At 47.5% G+C, this 16,718-nt stretch overlaps 4 non-coding genes across 4 annotated transcripts; 2 read left to right on the top strand and 2 right to left on the bottom strand.

The window, feature by feature from the left end:
• Window positions 1-1,886: 1,886 nt before the first annotated feature.
• On the bottom strand, window positions 1,887-1,958 carry TRNAH-GUG (transfer RNA histidin (anticodon GUG)). Its single transcript has one exon. It is a non-coding gene; the product is annotated as a tRNA-His (tRNA).
• A 7,294-nt stretch (window positions 1,959-9,252) lies between these two features.
• On the bottom strand, window positions 9,253-9,324 carry TRNAE-UUC (transfer RNA glutamic acid (anticodon UUC)). Its single transcript has one exon. It is a non-coding gene; the product is annotated as a tRNA-Glu (tRNA).
• A 2,497-nt stretch (window positions 9,325-11,821) lies between these two features.
• TRNAV-AAC (transfer RNA valine (anticodon AAC)) lies at window positions 11,822-11,894 on the top strand. Its single transcript has one exon. It is a non-coding gene; the product is annotated as a tRNA-Val (tRNA).
• Window positions 11,895-14,468: 2,574 nt separating this feature from the next.
• Window positions 14,469-14,541, top strand: TRNAV-AAC (transfer RNA valine (anticodon AAC)). The gene has a single exon. It is a non-coding gene; the product is annotated as a tRNA-Val (tRNA).
• The last annotated feature ends 2,177 nt before the right edge of the window (window positions 14,542-16,718 follow it).

The raw sequence follows: 16,718 nt of genomic DNA on the forward strand, positions 1-16,718 counted from the left end.
AGGAATCAGGCTCCCTGACTTCAGACTATACCACAAAGCTACAGTAATCAACACAGTTTGATACTGGCACAAAAACAGAAATATAGAGCAGTGGAACAGGATAGAAAGCCCAGAGATAACCCATGCATATATGGTCACCTTATCTTTGATAAAGGAGGCAAGAATATACAATGGAAAAAAAGCAGCCTCTTCAATAAGTGGTGGTGGGAAAACTGGACAGCTACATGTAAAAGAATGAAATTAGAACACTCCCTAACACCATACACAAAAATAAACTCTAAATGGATTAAAGACCTAAATTTAAGGCCAGATACTCTTAAACTCTTAGAGGAAAACATAGGCAGAACTCTCCATGACATAAATCACAGCAAGATCATTTTTGACCCACCTCCTAGACAAATGGAAAGAAAAACAAAAATAAACAAATGGGAACTAATGAAACTTAAAAGCTTTTGCACAGCAAAGGAAACCATAAACAAGACGAAAAGACAACCCTCAGCATGGGAAAAAATATTTGCAAATGAAGCAACTGAAGAAGGATTAATCTCCAAAATTTACAAGCCTCTCATACAGCTCAATATCAGAAAAACAAACAACCCAATCCAAAAATGGGCAGAAGACCTAAATAGACATTTCTCCAAAGAAGATATATAGATTGCCAGCAAACACATGAAAGAATGCTCAACATCATTAATCATCAGAGAAATGCAAATCAAAACTACAATGAAGTATCACCTCATACTGGTCAAATTGCCATCATCAAAAAATCTACAAATAATAAATGCTGGAGAGGGTGTGGAGAAAAGGGAACCCTCTTGCACTGTTGGTGGGAATGTGAATTGGTACAGCCACTGTAGAGAACAGTATGGAGGTTCCTTAAAAATCTAAAAATAGAACTACCATAGGACCCAGCAATCCCACTACTGAGCATATACTCTGAGAAAACCATAATTCAAAAAGAGTCATGTACCACAATGTTCATTGCAGCTCTATTTACAATAGCCAGGACATGGAAGCAACCTAAGTGTCCCTCAACAGATGAACGGATGAGGAAGATGTGGCACATATATACAATGGAATATTACTCAGCCATAAAAAGAAACAAAATTGAGTTATTTGTACTGAGGTGAATAGACCTAGAGACTGTCATACAGAGTGAGGTAAGTCAGAAAGAGAAAAACCAATACCGTATGCTAACACATATATGTGGAATCTAAAAAAAAAAAAAAAAAAGGTTTTGAAGAACCTAGGGGCAAGACAGGAGTAAAGACATAGACGTAGAGAATGGACTTGAGGACACGGGGAGGGGGAAGGGGAAGTTGGGACGAAGGGAGAGAATGGCATGGACATATATACACTACCAAATGTAAAGTAGATAGCTAGAGGGAAGCATCCGCATAGCACAGGGAGATCAGCTTGGTGCTTTGTGTCCTCCTAAAGGTGTGGGATAGGGAGAGTGGGAGGGAGACGCAAGAGGGAGGAGATATGGGGTTATATGTGTATGCATAGCTGACTCACTTTGTTACACAGCAGAAACTAACACACCATTGTAAAGCAATTATACTCCAATAAAGATGTTAAAAAATAATAAAATCTGTTTCTTTTTGTGTAAAAAAGCCTCACTGCTGTTTGAAATATTTCAACAACAACAACAAAAATCCCTATAAGACTACACCATTTCCGTCGTCGAAGCCACACACGAGTTTCATTTAGAGCTTGAACCTGATCTTTAGGTATTTTCTCTTAAATGGTGAGACGTGGTTTAAGTGCAGAGCGCTTCAGCCTAGTGCACTGTTGGGTTGACCCCTGTTCTCCTGACTTTACTCCGTTTGGTGACTAAAGAGTTGTTCTGGTAACAGATACAACGCAGAAAAAAAGGGGAACACTGCCGTGACTCGGATTCGAACCGAGGTTGCTGCGGCCACAACGCAGAGTACTAACCACTATACGATCACGGCGCGCTACTGAGCCGGCGGCGAGGCTAGTTTTTGCGCTACTACTTTTAATATAAATTGCTTCCAATTATTTAGCTGTTCTGTTGTTGAAAACTGCAAGTATTCGTGAGTTTCCCTCTCGTCTTCCCTCCGTTATTCCCTTCGCATTCTGATGCATTTCTCATCTCCCCTGCGTCCAGCCGGTGCCTCAGATCAGGTCTCCTGGGAAGTATCTTTGCTTTGTCCTTGCCTCCCTTGCTTCATTCCCTCCTCCTTACATTTCCTCTTTTGACCAACCCTCCCCACCGCCTTCTTCCGGCTCCCGGCCCACCTACCTTGGCTGAGCTGAGGGAGGGCAGCGCCAGTGGCTCAGACTGTCGGGTGAAGGCGGAGCAAAGAACCGAAAGAACCGTTATGAGCCCATGGGGCATTCAGCTTCCCTTGAGTCCCACTCGGCTCAAGCCCGGGGTGTCGCGGCCCCGGACGACTCCGGGGCGCTGGCATCTGCGGCGGGTGTGGAGCAAGGCGCGGCGGGGACGCTTGGCTGCCTTTCTGCCTTCGGAATCGCCCAACGCACGGCTTTCCCACGAGTTTCTCTGGTTTTCCGTGGCTTTGGAATCAATACAACTGTCCTGCGAAAGGCGGGTGGCTCCGCCTAAAGTGGAAGGCGTGCTTGCTCTCTGTGGGATGAGGTGGGGAAGCAGGGAGAGGGAAGGTAAGGTTCAGGTGTCTCTGTGGCGCAATCGGTGAGCGCGGTCGGTTATTAATCGTAAAGGTTGGTGGTTCGAGCCCAGTCAGAGACGCCCCTCCTGGCTTTTTAAGGATGTAATTAAAAGGTTTGCAGTTATTTTTGTCTTGCACATCCTTTCACATAAACTTGAAGCTAGGCCTCTATTACCCTCCTTTTCACCTATGTCTTCTCCATAACAAGAGAACCTAAGCCGAGATCATCACTGATCCTCACAGAAGAGCTCTGAAGGAAACAGGTAGGTCACTTTGTCATCTCATCGTTACCTCTGGGTTCCTTTTAACAGTGAAGTTTCGTCCCTTGTTTGTACTAGTATTTATTGAGCCCTTTACATATAACTTTGAAATTAATTTGCTTATATGCTTTTATTATTACGAACAATACTGCAGTCATCATTCTTGTACACATGCCTATGGTTAGAGTGCCTGATGCACAATTGTTTTATGAGATATACACGGTTTTTTGTAAACGGTTCCATTCTCTCCCCTTTGTTGGCTTATTAGCTATAACTCTTTATTTTGTTATTTCAGCAACTGCTTTAGGCTTTAGAGCAGACGTCTGTAACTTACCACAGCCTGCCTTCAAGTGATGTCTTCACTTTTCTCCCCTGCTTGCCTTTATGCTATCGTTGTCATGCATTTTACTTTGAGTATGTTATAAACCCCACAACCCAAGGTTATTACTTTTCTTTAAACTGTCCCATGTTTTTAAAGAGATTTAAATAAGAAGGGGAAAAGGTTATATATTTTTCACGCAGATACCATTTCTGTTGTCCTTCATCCCTTTGTGCATATGGAGATTTCCCTCTGATGTGAGTTTCTTTCTTCCTGGAGGACTACTTTAACCTTTCTTGTGGTTTGGGTTGCTGGTGATGAAGTCTTTCAGCAATTGTATGTCTGTAAATATCGTTATTCACCTTTATTGTTGAAAGACTTTTTTGAGGATAGGCGCCATAGAATTCCATGTTGACTTTTTTCTCTCAGTTCTTTAAAGATGTTGCTCCACTGTCTTTTTCACTTGCTGCAGTGCTTCTGATGAGAAATCTGACATTATATTTATTTTCTGTATGTAGCATGTGTTATCCCTCTGGCTGCCTTTGAGATTTTTTTCCCAACTGATTTGAGCAATTTAATTATTATGTGACTAGGTGTGGTCTTCTTCATGTTTATAGTGCTTGAGGATCATTTGACTCCTTGGATCAGTGGTTTATAATGTTAATTGTGGCTGGAAAATTTTCTGTCATTGCTTCTAAAAAATGAGTCTGATACAAAGCAAATCTGATACATGGTAGCAGTAGGTCCTGAGGAGGATCAGCAGACCCATGTAAAGCAACTACTCAGATGTTATAGGGAGACCTTCGAGCTTCTTCAGGTAAGTGGAGGTAACCTCCTTCATGTAACCTCCTCAAACAAGGGAGGAAGGGCTGCTTCTCAGGTAACCTGAGGCTTGGGGCAATTTAGGGTTTCAAGAGCCCCACCTTCATCAGAATCTATCCATAAGACCCCATCCCAATGATACCAGTCCTTCTTAATAAATTCCCTGACTTTAACATAAGAGATTCTGTGATGTTGGAAATTCAATTTAGGTTTAGTTTGCAGAGCTCGGGCCTACAGTGATACTACTAGACAAGGTTTGAAGGTTGTTTTGTTTTGTTTTGTTTTAAATATGGTTATAGAATCTTTCAGGTCCCTAACCTAAATCTTGAGCTAGGAACTTAGAACCTTGAGCTCATCATTTTGTTTCCCCAATTCCTCCAGTTTACATGGAAGTAACCAACCCGTCACACTCATATCTTCACTAAAATGTTCTCTGGCAGCAACTATTTGACCACTCTAATCCTTACTTTCTGTGAGAATCTAAATACAGGTGTCTGCAGACAATGATTTGGGAAAATGTTTTGCTACTGCATGCCATGAACTGAAAGTGGTCTCTGACATCAGGGTCATTAATAATTTCACATCTAGTCGGGTCCAAGATCCAATTCCAGATAATATGGAACCACTCCATTTATTATCACTCAATTCTAACCAAGGGTGTCACTACAACAATGCTAAACATAGAACAATGGCACTACACAAAGATGACCAGGAACTTCAGCATCCTGGATTTCTGCTACCACGCCACTTTCTTGTGCCCACGCCCACAAACTCAAACACACATCTTACTCCCTCCTCCCAAATATTAAACCAGGCATTTGTACTACCTAGGTTTTCAACAAAACAAGGCAAGGCTTGAACCACCTTGGAGGCCTCAGTGTTCTGTCTCACTTGCCTCACCATCCTTCTACTTCCTCTCATTAGATTTTCATTTATTCCTGTCCTCCTGCAGCATGTCCTTCTTCAAGCCCCTGGCCCTCTCTCTCAGGAACAGGAGGTAAATGGAGAATTATGATATTGTTGACATTACTACAGGCTTGTTCCCTGGATAGACATCAACTCAAAGAAGAGCAATTTGTCCATCCCAGGGTATTTTGTAGAAAAAAAAGCTTAGAAAACTAACACTTGAATATTTGCTTTCCCTACAAAGAGAAATTTGAAGTGACACTGCTGGCAGCTGTGAAGTTAGCTCTGGGTGTTAAGCTAAAATGGAAGCCTTTGCATTCACCATGGGGCTGAGGAGAAATGGCAGTCAAAAGTGGTTGGAAGGAGGCTTCTGAATCCATAAGACATATCACTCCCACCAAAGAGAAGTAATGTTTCCACTTCTCAGTTTGTAGATGGAATTTACAGAAGCTTTCATTCTGAGGGAGGTAAGGAACAAGTTATGGGAGGGCAGTTGACTGTCAGTCTAGCCTTGAAATCATTTAACTAACAGGTGTTCTCATGAGCCCCAAAATGTGTTCCATGACATGACCTCCTCAGTCATGTCTCCAATGTCTGAAGCCTCCCCAGGCTCCCAAAGCTAGAGAAGTTTGAAAGAGGAGAGAATGAAAGAGACACAAGCCTAGGTTCTTGTAGGCACATTCTAGAGTATGGTACAAAGACTTCAGGGTCACCAGTCCCTTGGGCTACCAACTAAGTGGGTTTGGTGGCATAAACCTACCTGGAATCAAAGCTTCCTTTTGAATCTTTTCAGGTAGATTCCCTACATGGTTGAGTTTTGCTGTCATTTCAGCAGTTATCTCATCCTCTTTGCCCTTATCATTTAAATCTGATAACAAAAAGCCCTAATTAGTAGAGTGTTGGTGGACATAATAGAAATATTTTAATCTAAGCTCTGGAAATTAAAGGTAAAATTTGCCCTCAAAGTAGTTTTCTTATGTTGCCAGCATTTGGTTCTTTGTAACTGTGCATCCCTGGGAGGCAGGCTTGGTGTGCTCCAAACTTGTTTCCAGCTCTTGCTTAGTTCAGTGAGCTTAGATCTATCTCTAGAGTTCCTTTGGAGTCCAAGGATGCAAGATGTCTCTTATATTTCTTGTATTTCAAACATGACCTTTCTGAAAAGAGTACATTGTCTTTAAAAAAAAAAAAAAAGGTGATTCTACCCAGTTTTTGAGTGAACATTTTTCACGCTGAGGCAACCTCTCCACTGTAGTGTCCCCACTCCTTTCTGAGTTCAGTGCTGCCTGCTGTGTCCAAATTTAGGGCATGTGATGTCCAAAATTCAACTGCATTCTACACCAGGAGCAATATCTCCATGAGAGCTCAGCACTCCATAGGCTCTTGCTTTGGGGCTGTATTGCCTTTCCCTGGAAGAAAGGGCCCAGGATTTTCACAACCTGGATTCAGAATCCCACATCTCAGTCAGGACTCCTGATTTGAGAACAGAACACCAACTGAAAGTTTTCACCTCTTGGACCTTGGAGCTCCCGGAAGCTGCAGGAGCTAGGGGACGTGCACACATCAGAGGCATGAGACAGCTCCTTGCAAGCCAGGAACTGTGGGACTCCTCCCCTCCCCCACCTTTTCCTTCCTTTTCATGACATTGCTCTACCAGGTCATTTCTTTCAAATTCCAGTGCCTCTTTCTTGCCTTTCTCTCAGAAATAGGAGCTCTCTCTGGCTCTTGTCACTTTGTTCTATTTGATCAAATTTCAAGTCTAATACTTTAACCAGGGCTTCATGTTTTAAACAGTCCCCTAGCCAAGGCTGAAGGTCTCAGGGCATTTGGCTGCTTTAAAATGGTGAAAATCTGTTCCAAGTCAGCCCTTGATTACATGTTTGAATTGGACAGAAGACCAGCCATGAAGCCAAGTGTCAATTATTCACATCACTGGGCCACGACCTAGTGCAGGGCCAAGCCAAGGACCAGGAAACACAGACTACCATGTTGACTCTGCTTTCTCTTCTTTCAACTTTGATTCTTTGTTTTGATGTAGATAATGATGTTTTCTAAGGGAGCAATTGCGTTTCTATCTTCCCAATACCTGTGTCATCTAGTTTCCTGTCTTTAATTTACTTTCATATGTGTGTATTTGTTTATTTATGCTGAGCTACAGGTCATCAAGTGAGATATTTTACTCAGGATTAAGGAAAGCATAAAAGACAGAGAAGCTTCCTTAAGACAACTAAAGTTTGTTCCCTTGGTTGGTTCTTCTTACAGGAAAGTATCTCAGATGGAAAGCAGGCAGAAACTGCTTTTGTGAAAGACTTTCATGTATCCTTTTTCTCAAGGGTGTCTATGGAAGGACAAGGGAAAAAAATCAAGCGTGTCCTTGGATTCCTCTGGGATCCTGGATATAGAAGCTTGGTTACTACCCTATGTTGGGGAGAGGCACAGTTGAATATGAACCACAAATCAGGTTGCCTCAGACTGGAGCCAGGACCATTTAAGACCAAGTACCATTGTTACCTGTGTTATTAAAGCATGGATTCAGTAATTAAATGTTAAATAATCTAAATATATGAAAGTCACTTAACAGTTTCAGGGTGATTTAGAGTAGAACAATGCTGTGTACTGCCAGAAACTTGTCTTACTAATCTCCAGATTCTCAAAAATACATTTCCAAAATATTTTTTTAAAATTTAATGAGGTTATCTTATTTTTAAAAAAACAGACTAAGCACCACTATTACAAGGCAGCCACCTACCTGACAGCAGTGATACAGACAATTCTGGAAAGCTCTTGAGAATTATCCCCTACTTTTGATAATTTTCCACCTGCTCCCCTCATCCTCCCACCTCAGAAAGATTCTTCACCTTTTTGTTGAGTCAGAACCCTTTACAATGTTGGTAGGAATGTAAAATGGTGAAGCCACTATGGAAAACGGTATGGGAATTCTGCAAAAAAGTAAGAATAAGACTCTGCCATATGATCCAGCTATTCCACTTCTAGGTATTTATCCAGAAAATACAAAACCAGTCATTGGAATAGATATATACACCCATACATACATCAAAGCATAATTTACAATAGCCAAGATATGGAAACAACCCAAGTGTCCATCAACAGGTGAATGTATAAAAAAGATGTGGCATACATACACAATGGAGTACTATTCAGCCTTTAAAAAAAAAGAAATCTTGCCATTTGCTACAACATGGATGGACTTCAGGGTATTATGCTAAGTGAAATAAGTCAGGTAAATAAAGACAAATACCGTGTGATTTCACCCATATGTGGAATTAAAAAAATTTAAGTGAATGAACAAACCATACAAAAAAAACACATAGGTACAGAGAACAGAGTAATGGTTACCAGAGGGGAAGGAGGAGGAGAGAGGGGAAGTGAGTAAAGTAAATTGTTATAAACAAACAAATGAAAATCCTAGCAGGAGAGAGAGCCAGGCAAGAAGCAAGGGGGCAGCTGCACTTCCCTGAAGGGTCTCTCCCAAGGTAGGTGGTTCCACTGGGCAGTGGACTCAAGACTCCACAGCCCACCAAAGCAACAAAGCAGAGTCCACAGGGCAGCAGGTCCTGGGGGGAATACCAGCATAGACATGTTCCTCCTACAAGCTCAAGGTGTGCCTGGCCTGCACTATCAGGAAGAGTGGAATAAATTTCCACCTGAAGCTTCTTATAGCCCACAGAGAACAGGGCAAGAGGGACCTCCTCGCCAGGACAAAATCTTACCCTGGCCTTAGAGGACAGATGCCACAAAAGCTGGTTTTGAGGGACACGGTAAAGAAGGAAGCAACAGCAGCCCAGTGATCTTGAGTTGAGATGTCTGCAAGTTACTGTCAAATGGTGTAGCAAATTATGTACATGGAGAGAGACTGAGAAAGCAAATGTGGGAAAATGTGCGTTTTGCTGAAGAATATATGCGGTTACTATTCTTGCAAATTTTCATAGGTGTCAAAGTTTTGTGGGTTTTTTTGTTTTTTTAAAGGAGTAATTCATACTCAGGTCCCGAGTTCTCTTTAGATGGACCCTGAAAGTGAGACTGTAGTATCTGAAATGAAGGAAGGCGTGGAGGCGAGGGGCTGCCCAGGATGCTCATCACACCTCCCCTCTCCCAGCCTGGGAGAAGCCTTGGACCTGGGGCCCACCTCACTGGCTTAAGGATTCAGTGCAGAGATCTACTGCATCTGCACCTTGGGGTACATAACACTTGTGAGGAGGAAGTGAAGACTGCTGGGTGCTGAGATGCCACAAAGAAGAAGGGAGAAAAACCAACACAACAAAACCTAAATCTCCCTGACCGGGAATCGAACCCGGGCCGCGGCGGTGAAAGCGCCGAATCCTAACCACTAGACCACCAGGGAGCTGCTCGCAAGACGACTTGTAAGTGATGGTAGGAAGCCTATAATGAGTGTCTGCTGTCTCCCGTCCTCCTGTTCTGAGTGCCGCACCTCCCTCCAAGGAGCTGTACCCGAAGAACGTTCCCTCCCTGCTTTCTCCAAAAGAGGAGCCCCACGCGAAAGGCCGAGCGCTCTGCGGGACAGTGAACGCGCCCGCGAGGCCCGCCGGGGCCGCAAGTCCCCAGTGAGTTGCCCCGTCTGGGCCGCACCTCAGAACTGCCCTGGAGCCACCCCTTTGCCAGGCGACCGCGTGTGGAGAGCAGGCCGCCGGGGCAGGGGCTGTAGAGACAGGAGGGGAGGCGCGCGGGATGAAACCCCGGGATCCCCAACACCATAAAAGACTCCCGGCGGATGCAGGATCGGGGACGGCTGGACGGAAAACGCTTTCAAACAGGGCTGCGCGCCCAGACCTGGATTCCGGGTCTTCCCCTCACTACCTGCGGCGCCTGCCGTTCTCCCGCCTTAGATGACGCCAACTCCAGGTCCTAAGGCTCCGACCAAGAGTTGTCTCTGACGCAGCGTTTTCCTCAGACCCCACATGCAGTTAGTTAGGTTTGCTTCTCGGTCCAGGTGGAGTTTGGCTCACACAGTCCCTCCTTTCCGAGACTCTGGACTTGGGTAAACGACTCACCTGATAAAGGCGGGGAAATCAGTGTAACCCTCGGCTCCCTCACCCTGAACCTCGGATGGGGGCGTTGGGCGACCCTTGCGCTTTTTCCTGGGCTGCGTCCATCTTCCGGGCCCGTCCTCGAGGCCAGGGCCGGGGCCGGGTGCCCTCAGCGTGCTCCTCTCGCCGGCTCTGGAGCCCCGCGCCTTCCCTTGCGGCTGCAGGGAGGCTCCAAGGGCCGCCTGATCGGGTTTGCGGGCCCCAGCGGCGCGGGTGTGTGTTTGTGGTCCCTCGGGGGCCCGCTGTCCCTCCGCCCCTGTCGGGGAAAGGACGACCGCTCCCTCGTCCTGTCCACGTGGGACGGCAGCGCGCCGGACGCGACCGAAAGACAGCGAATCCGTTCCTCTGGCTGCGCGTGGGAGGTGAAAACTGGAACCTGGAGGGGAGGGAAAAGGGGGAAAATCTCATGAAATGTCCTGATCTAAAGCTATTTTCAAGTCCGCCTCTTTGGGGACTCAGCCCTCCAGCGCTGGCGAGGATGCTGCAGTCCGGTCGCACCCTCGACGGCACTTGGTGTCGGCGCGCAACAAGGCACAGCTCCGCGGCTTGGGGGTCAGTGCGCACGCTGCCCGCGCCTTCCTCGGGGTCGCAGCATTTGAACCTCACGTGTGAAGGAAACGAGATGACCGCCACAATAAGAAAGAAGGAAAACAAAGACTGGAGAAAATGACACGTGCTTCCCCACACTTGTAAAGCTTTACTTTTAAAGGAAACCAGACAGGGAGACACAGACACACAGACGACGTTGCATTAAAGTTTTTCAGCAAAAAGAAAGTTGTCGGCCTGCTGGCCGTGTGCTGTGAGGTGAACACGAAACACCCTCCAGACACCGGCTTTCTGGCAAAACGGCCTTTACCTCTTTGTCTTCCTAGGTTAAAATTCGCTCTCCATGACCTGTTGAACTGGAAAATTATAAAAGGCAAATAAAAGACGTTTCAGACATTGTAAAAGGTAAAACAAAACTGTTGCTCAAGAAGAATGTCACGTACGACGAGGGAGGAATGAACAGTCGTGAGATGGGCGTGGACCGCGCCTGCGTCCTCCGCGGCTTTCTGCTGGGCCTGGTCTTCAAACGAAGTCAATACAGGCCGGGAAGCGCGGCTCGGCCTGCGTTGACGTTCGATGTTTTTCCAACAGCCAAATGACCTGAGATGTCAGCCTTTGCTACGGTTCCTGCTAAGCGTGAAAGTGTGATTAAAGTACTGGACTTCAACTAAACGACTAGAATAAGCCACAGCGGCAGGAACCTGAGGAAGCCCGTTTGCCGGGAGACGCCGGAGAAGGGCTGCTACGAAAGGGCTTTCGAGGAAGGAGCAGAGGGGAGGGAGGGGAGGGCGGGTCCTATGGTTCCCGGGTGGATTCGAAGCATCGATCATTTCCGAGAGCCCAGAGCACTGACCGCCTGCGCCGTGAAAAGGGCCACCGAGGCGCGGGTCCGCAGCCTTGGAGTGGTGGTGTCCACGCTGCTGGGATGCGAGGTCGCCTGGGGCTCAGGCTCACCTAACCCCCGGCTCCTGGGGCTTCCGGGAGCTGGAGAGTCCGCGGGGGCGATCCCTGCACTCGGTGCATAGCTGTGTGTTGGATGCGGGATCGGGAAGTGAAGCTGTGAGGGCCCCAGGGACCTCGCTTCGGGGGAGGCGAAGATCCCTAAACGAGGGCCTCTCGGGAGCTTCAGTCTCCTTACCTGAGGGCTCGCCTGTGCTCCCAAGGTCTTTTGCTTTCGAAAATATTTGTGGCCAGTCGTGGCAAGAGATACAGTTCTTGAAAGTGTCCTTAAAAACCTGAGAAAGAGCTGTTTCCGTAGTGTAGTGGTTATCACGTTCGCCTAACACGCGAAAGGTCCCTGGTTCGAAACCAGGCGGAAACACGTCGATTCTTTTCTGAAACTAACATTCACGTTTAAACACCAAAAAACGGGGCGAGTGGGATGGATTGAGGTAGCGCGTGCAGCTGTATCTTTATCCCCCCGAAATACAGGAGGAGTTCCCTTATTGCCTGAAAGCCTGCTCAGCACTGGCAACCATCCCTCCTTTGTCTGCTCTGTGTCACTTTGAAGACAAGGCCACAGACAGACCAAGAAGGGCCCAGGACAAAGCCAAGTTAAGGTTATCTTTACATTCGGAAATCCCCTCACCTTCTCATGTGGCGCCTAAATCTCCTCTACACGCTGACACGTATTTTGTCTCTGGAAACAAGAAGTTTATCCCTGTGAAGCTCACTTGCTTACCCCACCTCAGCACGCTTGCGGAACACGTTGATTTGCGTGACAGAACAAGAGAGACCGACCCAACTCCGCACCGGGTGCTCGACCCAAAGACACGTAGACGAATTTCAGGCTCCAGAATTGCAGCTGGTAGGGGCACGTAAAGGAGTCCTTACACGTGCCATTATCAGGAGAGCCCCTGTAGTGAGCTCAGAGATGAGGAAGTAGACGGAATCGCTCATCAGCCGCTGAGAGCCAAGTCAGCACCTGACACATAAGGAAACCGAGGTTCAGAAAGAGAGCATGACCTTGGCTCTGCCGCACACAGCGCTAAAGCTAGACCAGGATGGAACCCAGCCACTTACCTTGCGGCCTGGCCTCAGAGCCCAAAGCGTCACCCAGAACAGGAGAGGTGAAAGGTGATGAGCAGTGGGGCAAGGGCTGGGAGCCTTTCACAGCTGCCTTCAGCCGCGGGCCGCTGGGAATCGCCTCCTTTTCTGCTCTGCCATTCTCAAAAATCTAACCTTATTCTTACAGTTTTCAACTGGAGAAGCCAAATTATGGAGGTTTGTTATGTCAGGTTGCCTGGTAGCTACAATTTGGTGTTTTACTGCTGCGGCCCGGATTCGATTCCAGGTCAGCAAAGCTCTAAATTGCGTTAAATCTTCCTCTTCCCGAACAGAGGTAGTTTGCCAGAAGGGCGATGCAAGACCCTCCTCAGGGTTCCTATTGCCAGGCACCCTCCATGTGGGGGAGAGGAAATGTGATGAACCACCAGGGCTTCTGCCCTCCACTCCACTCTTTTCTTCCTTTATTTCAGAAACCTAGTGTCTCATATATGGAGTTTTCATCCAAAGAGAACCTGGGACTTAACTTTGAAAAACTCGTTAAGAAAACAAAAACATAAAACCTTTTAAATATACAAAAATTTTGAAACACTAACATTGTCTATTCTGTACCTAATCTCACAGTTAACATTTTCCAAGCTTGCTTTCTCACTCTCTCTCCATATACATGATTTGCTACACCATTTGAGAGTAACTTACAGACATCTCAACTCAAGATCACTGGTTAGGCTACTGTTGCTCCTTTCCTTTGGCATCTCCTTCAAAACCAGTTTCTGCGGGACCTGTCCTCCAAGGACAGGAGGAAGCTTTGTCTTCGTGAGGAGACCCCACTTGCCACTTCAGAAACCTGGAATCTGTTCTCTTTAGGCTGTAGAGGAGCTTCAGGCGGTGTTTTATTCGGCTCTCCCCTGCGCTGATGTTCGATGTTTTTCCAACAGCCAAATGACCTGAGACGTCAGCCTTTGCTACGGTTCCTGCTAAACGTGAAAGTGTGATTAAAGTACTGGACTTCAACTAGACTACTAGAATAAGCCACAGCACCAGGAACCTGAGGAAGCCCCTTTGCAGGAAAGGACACCGGAGAAGTGCTGCTGCGAAAGTGCTTGTGAAGAAGGAGCGCGCGGGTCAGGCGCACCAGAGCAGAGGGGAGGGAGGCAGTGGAGTGGGAGGGGAGAGGGAGGGAGGGAGGGAGGGAGGCGAGGGCGACTCCTATGGGTCCTGGGTGAATTCGAAGCACCGCTCATTTCCAAGAGCCGAGCGCACTGACCGCCGGCTCCGTGAAAAGGGCCACCAAGGCGCGGTTCTACAGCCCTGGAGGGGCGGTGTCCACGCTGCTGTGAGGCTGGGTCGCCTGAGGCCTAGACGCAGCTAACCCCCTGCTCCTGAGGCTTCAGGGAGCTGGGGAGTCTGCGGGGGGATCCCTGATCTCCGGCGCTAGGCTGAGGAACTGGAGACCCTTGGATGTGGGAGCCTGAATCTAGACTGTGGGAGCCCCAGGGACCTTGCTTCGCGGGAGGTGAGGAACCCTAAGCTAACACCTCTCGGGAGCTGCAGTGTACTTGCCTGAGAGATCGCAGGTGCTCCCAGGATCGTTTTTTTTTGGTGGGCCAGTTGTGGCAAGACATAATACATTTCTTGGATTTTTTTGTTTGTTTGTTTTGTTTTGCGGTACGCGGGCCTCTCACTATTGTGGCCCCTCCGGTTGCGGAGCACAGGCTCCGGACGCGCAGGCTCAGCGGCTATGGCTCACGGGCTCAGCCGCTCTGCGACATGTGGGATCTTCCCGGACCGGGGCACGAACCCGCTTTTTCTGCATCGGCAGGCGGACTCTCAACCAGTGCGCCACCAGGGAAGCCCTTGGATGTTGTTTTTAAGCACCTGTGCTCCCGTGGTTTCCGTAGTGTAGTGTTCATCACGTTCGCCTAACACGCGAAAGGTCCCCGGTTCGAAACCGGGTGGAAACAAATAAGCGTTCCCTTCCCCCCCTTTTTCTTTTCCCTGAAACTTACATTCTCGTTTAAAAACCAGAAAGGGGGCGAGTGGGATGGGTTGTGGCAGAATTTGTAGCTGCGTTTTTCTCTCCCCAAACCCAGGAGGAGTTCCGCTACCACCTGAAGCCTACTCAGCACTAGGAACCAGCCCTCCTTTCTCTCCTCTGAGTCACTTTGGAGACCAGCCCACAGACATTCCAAGGAGGGCACAGGAGAAGGCCCACTTCAGGTTATCTTTAAATCTGGAAATCCCCTCACTTTCTCATCTGGTGCCTAAATCTCCTCTGCACGCTGATACGTATTATGTCTGTGAAAACCAAGAAATGCATCCCTGTGAAGCAACCTTGGCTTTCCCTCACCCCAGCACACTTGCGAAACAATTTGATTTGCGTGACAGAAGAACAGAGGACGAATTCAACTCTGCACCAGGGGCTCGAGCCAGACACGAAGATGAAGAATTTCAGGCTCCACGAATTGAGCGGGTCGGGGAGGAAAAGGAGCCGGTAACGTGCCTTTATCAGGAGAGCCCCCAGAGCCACATCAGAGATCAGGAAGTAGACAGATCCACTCATCATCACCCGCTGAGAACTAAGCCTGCCCCTGACTCCTAAGGAAAGAGAGGTTCAGAAAGAGAGCATGACTTGGCTCTGTTGCACACAGCGCTAAAGCTAGAGTAGGATGGAACCCAGCCTGTTACCTTGTGGCCTGGCCTCAGAGCCCAAAGCGTCACCCAGGCGGGGAGTGGTGAAGCGTGATGAGCTGCATTCAGACCTGGGCTCTGGGAATCACCTTTTTTCTGCTCTCTGCATCTCTAAAACCTAACTTTTACTGGGGTAGACAGCCTATCTCCACTTTACTTAGTTATTCTGGGGTTTTATCTTGTTTCTTCATTTGGAACATATTCCTCTGTCACCTCATTTTGCCTAATGTACTTTTTTTATTTCTATGTGTCTGGTAGGTTGTTTACATTTCCTGGCCTTGGAGAAGTGGCCATTTGTAGGCGACTTCCTGTGGGTACTAGCAGCACACTACCCCTCTCATCACCAGATCTATATGCTCTAGGGGTGCCCTGTATGTGGGCTGCATGGGTCCTTCTGTTGTGCCTGGCTGACCGCAGTGCATGGTCTGGTAGGATTAGTTGGTCCCCGTCTCTTTGGTTGTCAGGCCCTGCCTTGTTTGGAATCTGCAGCCGCTACTTGGCACTGCCGGGTCAAGAGGCAACTGGCTGTGGACCCCCGTGGGGGGGGTGGCGGGGGCTAGTGCTGGCTCACTGGTGGGTGAAGCCAGGTGCTAGGGCTACTGCTAGTGCTGGCCCACTGGTGGGCAGAGCTGGGTCCTGGGGTTTGGCTGCAAGGCCCAGGAGTCCCAGAGCTGGTGTCAGACTGCTGGTGGGTGGGGCTGGTTCCCGACACAGCTGACTGTGGGGGTTCCGGGTGTCCCGATACTTGTGTTGGCCTGCTAGTGGGCGGGGCCAGGGTCCAGCCAGTCCCAGGGCTGGTGAAAACATGGGACATTTTAAAGAAAAGTAATAACCTTGGATTGTTATTATTTGGATGGTTATAAACCTTGGGTTTATAACATATGCAAAGTAAAATGCATGGCAACAAAAGTGTAAAGGCAGGCAGGGGAGAAATGTGAACTGGTATGACTTCACTTGAAGGCAGACTGTGGTAAGTTACAGATGTCTGCTCTAAAGCCTAAAGCAATTGCTGAAATAACAAGAGTTATAGCTAGTAAGTCAACAAAGGCAAGAAAATGGAATCATATACAAAACTATGTAGAATCTATGATAGAGCAATTGCTCTTCTGGCTTTCTACCCTATGGACATGTGTACAAGAATGATGACAGCAGCATTGCATGTAATAATAAAAGCATAGAACCAAATTAATTTCAAAGTATATGCAAAGGGGTAAATAAATACTATACAGACAATGGAAGAAACTTCACTGATTACAGGAATTCACAGGGTAGTGATGAGTCTACTCTTGAGGATTCCTCAATTCCCAGTGACCTGTTTTCCTCCTGAGCTCCTCTCGGAGGATCGATGATGATCTGGGTTTAGTTAGATCCTCCTGTTGTGCAAAAAATACAGGGTACAGGAACACAGTAGTAGAGGAGCCTGCCTCGGCCTTTGAGGGAGAAAGTGTAT

Source organism: Delphinus delphis, chromosome 1, assembly GCF_949987515.2.
Source record: "Delphinus delphis chromosome 1, mDelDel1.2, whole genome shotgun sequence".
NCBI lineage: Eukaryota > Metazoa > Chordata > Mammalia > Artiodactyla > Delphinidae > Delphinus > Delphinus delphis.